The 8,746-nt window shown below is 38.4% G+C and overlaps 2 protein-coding genes across 4 annotated transcripts in view; one reads left to right on the top strand and one right to left on the bottom strand.

Moving 5' to 3' along the window:
- Positions 1–4,395, bottom strand: part of LOC106882010 (ELAV-like protein 1-B) — a 19,247-nt gene extending 14,852 nt beyond the window's left edge. Inside the window, exon 1 of the mRNA XM_052975354.1 lies at positions 4,329–4,395. The gene's annotated coding sequence lies outside the window, so the exon portion shown is untranslated. The remainder of the gene's footprint in view (positions 1–4,328) is intronic.
- A 642-nt stretch (positions 4,396–5,037) lies between these two features.
- Positions 5,038–8,746, top strand: part of LOC106882019 (protein PFC0760c) — an 11,677-nt gene continuing 7,968 nt past the window's right edge. Inside the window, exons 1-2 of one of the 3 annotated variants that reach the window (XM_052975352.1) lie at positions 5,038–5,418; positions 8,585–8,653. The gene's annotated coding sequence lies outside the window, so the exon portion shown is untranslated. Of the gene's footprint in view, positions 5,419–7,074; positions 7,320–8,584; positions 8,654–8,746 lie in introns of those variants that run through there. The other 2 variants (XM_052975353.1, XM_014932576.2) reach the window with 2 other exon arrangements.

Here is an 8,746-nt window from a genome sequence, read left to right as displayed (position 1 = left end):
TATTTTCCATCATTTTTTTCTTTGTTTCATTTTGAAAAATAGAAATTTATTTAATGGTTTATTATTGTTTATATTTTGAGTTACATATATGAGGGTGGGGACCAAAATCTTTTAAGTGGTTAGGACTTCCATGGGGTTTAACCTAACCCGGGGTCTGGGTTGGGGTGGTGTTGAGGTGGAAGTAAAGTAATGGAGAAAGGATTGTGAGAGAGAAAAGCGGGGGGGGGGGAGAGCAAATGCAGCTAGAACTTCCAAAGGGAAGAATAAGCAGAAAATGATTGCTGTGAGTAAAAGTGAGACAATGGTTCGAGTGAGGCGAAGAGTACCACGAAAGTGGTGGTGGTGGGAGTGGGGGGATAAAGAAAGTACTGGGTTTCATTGCACTATATTGACTTTGTTCATATGATAAGGAAGGATACATTAAATAATGCAGTCCTACATACACTTGGAGACCCCAAAAAAAACAATGCTAGAGAGTCACAACTGAAATGTCTTTGATCAAGGGCCTGCCAGTTGAGGACTGATCTGAGACTTGGTAACAACCTCAACAATGAAGGAGACATTAAATAATTTAGTCTTAGATACACTAGGCACATGGCTCAGTGGTTAGAGCATTGGGCTCACAATCATGAGGTAATGAGTTCGATTCCCGGATCAGGCTGTGCGTTATGTTCTTGAGCAAGACACTTTATTTCACATTGCTCCAGTTCACTGAGCTGTAGAAATGAGCTGCGACGTCACTAGTGCCAAGCTGTATTGGCCTTTGCCTTTCCCTTGGATAACATCAGTGGTGTGGAGAGGGGAGGCTGATATGCATGGGTAACTGCTGGGCTTCCATAAACAACCTTCTCCAGACTTGTGCCTCAGAGAGGAACTTCCTTGGTGCAATCCCATGGTTATTCCTGACCAAAGGGGGTCTTTACTCTCTTATCCTAGATACACTTACTTCCCAATCATGTGGTTTCAGTATGTGGTACCTTCTACTATATCACCAAGCTGATCAAATAATTCATTCTCATCTTTTGACATCCATCATCTGGGCTGGTATTAGTGTGTGGCAGATGCACAGGGACAATAAACCCTGAAGATGTACAGAAAACAGATTCCATCACATGCCAGGGGGAAAAACTAGAAGCAGTTAATAGCTTCTGGTATCTAGGTGACCCAGTCTGTAGTGGGGGTGGTTGCTCTGAGAGTGTAGCGGCTAGAATAAGAATAGCCTGGGCAAAGTTCAGGGAGCTCCTACCTCTGCTGGCAACTAAAGGTCTCTCACTCAGGATGAAAGGCAGACTGTATGATGCATGTGAGCGAACCGCCATGCTACACGGCAGTGAAACATGGGCCATGACTGCTGAGGACATGTGTAGGTTGAAAGAAATGAAGCTAGTTTGATCTGCTGGATGTGTTAATGTCAGTGTGCATACCCGACAGAGTGTAAGTATCTTGAGAGAAAAGTTGGGCATAAGAAGCATTAAATGTGGTGTGCAAGACAGACAACTGTGCTGGTATGGTCCTGTGTTACATATGGATGAGGACAGCTGCATGAGGAAGTGCCACTCCCTAACTATGGAAAGAACCTGTGGAAGAGGTAGACCCAGGAAGACATGGGATGAAGTGGTGAAGCATGACCTTCAAACACTGGGCTTCACAAAGGCAATGACAGGAGACCGAGACCATTAGAAGTATGCTATGATTGAGAAGTCCCTGCAACTAAAGTGAGATCACAGCCATGCATATCCGGCCCAGTTAAGAGTACCTCTGATGCGTTGTGCGATATGATGTGCTTGAGAAGACCTGATGAGTCAAGTAAAACCAATATAGTAGCTGTGGCCAGTGCTCCCTGACTGGCTTCCATGCCAGAGGCACGTATAAAGCACCATCCGAACGTGGTCGATGCCAGTACCCCCCGACTGGCTCTCGTGCTGGTGACACATAAAAAGCACCAACCAAACATGGCCAATGCCAGTACCCTATGACTGGGCACATAAAAAGCACTATCCAAACGTGATCAATGCTAGGCCCACCTGACTGGTTCCCGTGTCAGAGCACGTAAAAAGCACCCACTACACTCTCGGAGTGGTTGGTGTTAGGAAGGACATCCAGCTGTAGAAACATTGCCAGATCAGATTGGAGCCTGGTGCAGCTGCTGGCTCTCCAGACCACAGCCAAACTGTCCAACCCATGCCAGCATGGAAAATGGACATTAAATGATGATGATGAGGTATCAAAAGATTCAGTAATCTTTCAGCTACCAAATAAAGTATGTTTTTTGTACAACTCTTTTTTTACTACAAAAATAACCTCAAAAACAAGGTTAGGTCACACCATTTTGATAAAGGGTCAAATAGATTGATTAATTTTGTAAATAATCATGAATTTTAAACCAGATAAACAGTATATATCATTAAGCTATATGAATACAAAAGCATGAAAGAAACGATAATAGACAAAATATTTGTTGGTCAGAAAAAGAATTAAAATTTGAAATTTTGACTCTTTATTTGACCTACCTATCAAAATCTACTCCCTGTGAAAATACCACAGAAGAGGTCAAGGATATTGATCAATGAACTCAAATGTTACAGTCTCCTCAACTTAATCACTGGAGTGGAAAGAGAAATCATAGTAAAAAGTATTTGTTGTTTGTTGTGAAATTTTTAGCTTCGTGGCTGTGTGGTTAGAAGTTTATTTCCCAACCACATGATTCCAGGTTCAGTCTCACTGTATGGCACCTTGGACAAGAGTCGTCTACTATAACCTTGGGCCAACCAAAGCTTTGTGAGTGGATTTGACAGATGGAAACTGAAAGAAGCCAATAGTAAAACGTGTTGTATGAGTGTGTGTGTGTTTGTCCTCCACCACTGTATGAAAACTTGTGCTGGTGTGTTTACATCCCGGTAACTTAGCAATTTGGCACAAGAAACCGACAGAATAAGTACCAGGCTTAAAAAAGTAAAGAAAAAAATATATATTAGGGTCGATTTGTTCAACTAAAATTCTTCAAGGCAGTGCCCCAGCATGGCTGCAATCTAATGACTGAAGCAAGTAAAAGATATAAGATATATTACATATGTGATGAACTTCTGCATACTTTCCTTAAATTAAATTCCACACAAATGGTATTGGTTAACTCAAAGCTTTGAAAGAAGAACTTGCCCATGGGGTCATGTAGCCAGATTGAAGTTGAAATAACACAACTGTGTTGAGACCTGCTTAACCATCCGCAGGCGTGGCCATGTGGTAAGAAGTTTGCTTCTAAACCACATGGTTTCAGGTTCAGTCCCAGTAAGTCTCTTCCACTTTAGTCTTGGGCCAACGAAAACTTAGTGAATGGATCTTGCAGACGGAAACTGAAGCTCATTGTATATGTGTGTGTGTGTGTGTGTTTCCCCCACCACTGCTTGGTGTTGGTTTGATGATGTTCCAATAACTTAACTGTTCAACAAAAGAGACTGATAGAATAAATACCAGACTTGACAAAAATAAGTACAGGGGTCGATTTATTCGATTAAGCCCTTCGAGATGATACTCCAGCATAACCACAGTCCAATGACTGAAACAAGTAAAAAATAAATGAAAGATACAGCAATATCTTCCACCATGTTAAGGCGGCGAGCTGGCAGAATCGTTAGCACCCAGGGCAAAATGCTTAGAGGCATTTCATCTATCTTTACGTCCTGATTTCAAATTCCGTCGAGGTCGACTTTGCTTTCCATCCTTTCAGGATCGATAAAATAAGTATCAGTTACTGGTGTCGACGTAATCGATTTAGCCGCTGGCCTTGTGCTAAAATTTGAAACCAATATCTTACACCATGTAGTCTTATGGCTTTTTCGTAACACGGGTTAGTCACGACTGTTAAACGTTTGAATACAGATTGGCTGAGCAAGAGTCGACCAGGAGCTAAGCAACGACTTTTACTTAATATTTGACAGTTCGGGAATAAACTGAGAAGTCAATCAAAGCTCTTTGAAAACCAGAGAAAATTGGTTGCACTCGACTGCAATATCCGTAGCATACGCTGTGACATGACCCGATCTGGATGAGTGTCAGGATTCGGGTTTAGGATTAGGGTTCGTGTTAGTGTTAAGGTCAAGTTAGGGTTCAGAGTCAGATTTAGACTGCATGCTAAAGTATAAATGGCTAGGTTGACCGCACGCTACAAGGCAACCAAAAATTGTTTAGACATAGTTTAAACAATAGTAGTGATATCTAGCATGGACAAAAGAGAAACAGAAAAGATTCTGAGTTGTTCGATCAACTAATTTTATGAGAGTTAACTACCTTTTTTGTTTTTAGCCTTTAACACAACTAAAATTTGTACTTACCAATTGCTAGGATAATCTCAATTGATCGAAATATTTCAACTCGTTATGTTACGTATATGATACTCCTACACTAACCGAACAGTAGCCCCAGCATTTTATCTCTAAGCCATAGTGATTAACAAAAGACATGAAGTCGAATCGAAACCGGACCGCAGGCTCGTGTGACTACGTTAAATTCTTTCAAACTCCCATAATAAATTTGCTGTTTTTGCATTGTTTTATTCAAACGCGATAAAGATTGTTGTTGCAAACTTGTTTTATTTAGCAGAGCGAAAATTAATGTTTTAAAAAGTATTTCAGTTCTTGATTGGGTTCATTGTCTTCGACATGGCAACCCTAACTAACCGATTCCTGTCAGTATTTCTGTACGAGCTGTGCGGTCTTAAAAATAACTTATGTGAATGTCTGTACGATTTAGAGAGAATATTTTACCATTTACTATTAGGGAGGAGAAATTTTTAATGAAAAATGAAAATATTAAGACCCATTTCATTCAACATGAAACAACATATACATACAGATGCGTACACTCGTACACACAGATACATGCAGACAGAAATACATACAAACACATACAACCATGCACACACTCAGATAGATACATACACTCACACATATATAGAAAACACACGGATACACATACACATATAAAGAAATACACACATATACTGTATGGAGAAACTAAGCGATATTGTAATATTTCTAAAACGAGGCTAATGTATTGGACTTTAAAAAATAAATAAATAAGGCGCGTATTGAGGTTGGGGGATGGATCAACGGAAGAAACAAACGCAAACAATTATGGATTTGCGAAAATCAAAGCATATAGATCTATATTCTCTGTTATTTACTGGGAATATTACCATCATCTAATTTTTAGATATCAATTTTGTCAACTCAGTCATCATCATCGAATGATTTTACTCCATTTTTACTTTTATTTGTATCTTTATATTTTAATGTCATAATTAATACCGATGACTGTATCTACGTTATAATCATCACCACCACATCAATCTTCTGCCAATCTCTCATGACTACTGTATACATGAATACCAAATAGATCTCGAAACACTGCGCAAATTCTCAGGTATGTACTATAAGCCCCCCAGCTAAAATTCTCGTATTTTACGCTATTTTGTATTTTATTTTGTTTTATTAATTTACTGGTATTTGCGGGTCCTTGCGATCTGGCATTTGAAATCTCGCGGAATCCAGTCGGCAAACCGATTTCGATTCTCATTTGAAACCGTTTCGCATTTATGCGTTACTCATCCAGTCTATAATAAACCAAAGCATCGAACCCAACCAACTAAATTATTAACATTGAATCAAAATAAAAACAGGCCGAGTTCAAAGTAAACCCTTATGTAAACAATAATCATTGGCACATAATGTTATGCGGAACTGAAGTTAAACCATTAACGTTATACAGAAGTAAGGTGTCCGGTTGTGTCTGGTTGAAAGCATTTCTTTCCATTTACGTCACCGATATCTTTTAGAAAGACTTGCGACTTCGCAACTTGCTGACTCCATTCAAGGACACGAGCTAATGAGACAGTCACTAAATAATTGATAATTTCCTTGAAAACCACACTTTTTTAGACAACATGTACATGGATGTACAAAATAGACGTGATCACCATGGCTGGATATCGTTGATCATCGGTCTACTCGACCAGGGTTAAGTTCGAGCTAAACGACAATCCATCAAGGACGCTATCAGAAAGCATTGATTACGTTCTTTAAAATATTTTACTGTAACTTTTGGTCATTTCTACGGGTTTCATACACAAAGGGACCTAACTATAGATTAGCAGTCGTCTCTTATTGCATGATAGAAAGCATTCGCTGTGAAAGAGCGCGCTAAATCTAAAACTACAGTCCTATTTTTTAGTTCAGTTGTGTGGCCTTATAGATATCTTAGAATATTTACAAACATATATACCACACACACACACAAAATAAAATAAAATTAGTGGAGAGACAAAAAAGGACGAAGGACAGAATGGTTAATTTTTGTGATCGGTTAACACATTCGTTTTTATTTGATTTTAGTGTAAAACTTATTGAGACAGGCTCAGTGAAATAATCTTACTAGCCTGTTTATTATGATCCGGAGCCAGTTTCTAATTCCGTCTCTCTGATATTTAGTATGTTTTTAATGTAGCAGGTCCATAAAAGATGTTATCTCAAGACAAATACAAGACTTATCAAGTGTATCTACATTAAATATTATACATAGATGGCTTACAGCGAGTCGCGTAAATCAGTTTTCAACCATTTCTTTTTATTTGTAGACGTCTTTGATTACTATTTTATTCTGGTGGACCCCATAACCATTCGATATTGAAAAACTTGTTTTATAGAAACTTCTTTTATAATTTCTATTTTGTTTTTCACACATTGTGTAGGGTGAACTGTGTAAAATGTTGGAGAAAGAAACCTAGTTGTTCCTTGCAATACATCTAAAGCAAATTTTTTTTCAGGAACCATTAAAATACATTTGTGGATCCCAAATTTATTATTTTGTTACGTGAACCCCGCAAAAATTTATATCGAATCCAGTTGAGAACCACTAGTGTAAAATGCTTCATAGTCCCAGCAGACGAAATGGCGAGGTAGAAGAGCTTGAAAAAGTCATTCCACATCATGCTAGTTGTTCCTGAAAATGGCAGTGTCTATCTCAATCAAAATGTATAGAGAGGTGGTTCAGGTTAGGGACGCCGGACGTTTCCAAAGCTTTAGATTCAAAAAGAAACCTGTCGGAGAGAACTTGTGATGTGATCCATCACCTGCCTAGCGACGAAGCCCGATTCTGTGACAGATTTCACCAGGTTGCCAATGGAGACGGTAACGCAGCATCTCGCACCCCGGATGGAAGACGTTTCTGTATGAGAAAATTGTGATGTCGTCCGGTCTTTTCTCATCCTGCCTGTTCCCATTACAATAGAAACTCGGCTGCGTTCGAAACATTTGATAATATCAATGGTTAGTGAGATTATTTCACGGAGGATCTTGTTTTCATAAGTTTTAAACTAAAGTCAGATAAAAACGATTTCGTTCTCGACCCACAAATACCAGCGGTACATTATAAAGCCTGGAACTTATTCTGTCGGGTGTTTTTTGCCTAACTGCTAAATTATAGGGATGTAAACAAACCAACACCAGTTGTCATAAACACACACACGTGTATGTACGACGGGCTTCTTTCAGTTCTTATCAATCAAGTCCATTCACAATGCTTTGAACGGCCTGAGGCGATAGTAGAATAATCTTGCTCTATGTACCATGCAGAATATTTTAAAATTTAAATAAAAAAAAAAATTTTATTTAATAAAATTGAACCAGTGGATAGGTTGTACATTTCTGTGCACCAAATTTGACTCGTGGACCTCCTATGCTTGCAACTGCTAATTTAGCAGCTATTTTGTCAGTTCGCAACAGAATTCATGTCTCAACATGGTACAGAAACACTCTTCCAAATTTGTCTCTATTAATGTCAACCATTGGTCGTCATTTAATCTTCACTTTCCCATGTTTACGTGGGTCAGATGGAATTTGTTGCAGCAAATTTTTCTTCAGCCAGATGTGCTTCTTGTTGCCAACCCTCACCTGTTTCCAAGTAAGATAATATTTACTGACCAGACATGTTTTCATGGAATATTGGAAACAAGGGACACCAATTGCAAGATGGTGATATTTGTTTTACAATTATTACATTAAGTTAAGACAAGACAGTAACACAAACACATGAATGATGGGTTTCTTGGAGTTTTTGTCTACGAAATCCACTCCAAAGGGTTTAGTTGGCCTGGGGTATAATAGAAGACACATGCCTAAGGTGCCACAGTGGGCTTAAAACTGAGAGCAAATTTTACACCACACAGGTGCATCTGATTTATATCATCATTGGATGTCCACTTCTTCATGCTTGCATGGGTGAAACAGAATTTGCTGAGGCAGGTTTTTCTACAGCTGGATGCCTTACCTGTTGGCAGGCTATTTAATATTTCCTCTGCGATCAGACATGTTTCCACAGAAAGCTGAAAACAATCTCATTTGTATGATGACGATGAAGCTCATTAAGCAACTATCATGTGACATCTAGACAAAGGTACAGAGCCATGCACAAACACACAAGCAAATACACTCATATATATATTTATATATATGTATATACATATTTATATATATATATACTTAAATATATGTATATATATATATATTTATATATATTCTTTTACTTGTTTCAGTCATTTTGATTGTGACCATGCTGGAGCATTGCCTTTTAGTTGAAGAAATCGACCCAGGACTTATTCTTTGTAAGCCTAATACTTATTCTATTGGTCTCTTTTGTAGAACAATTAGGTTACATTTGTATAATATATATGTACTTATATATATATATGTATTTA

Source organism: Octopus bimaculoides, chromosome 21 (assembly GCF_001194135.2).
Source record: "Octopus bimaculoides isolate UCB-OBI-ISO-001 chromosome 21, ASM119413v2, whole genome shotgun sequence".
NCBI lineage: Eukaryota > Metazoa > Mollusca > Cephalopoda > Octopoda > Octopodidae > Octopus > Octopus bimaculoides.
Note: the sequence above shows the minus strand (reverse complement) of the source record. Positions and strands in the feature narration are given on the sequence as shown.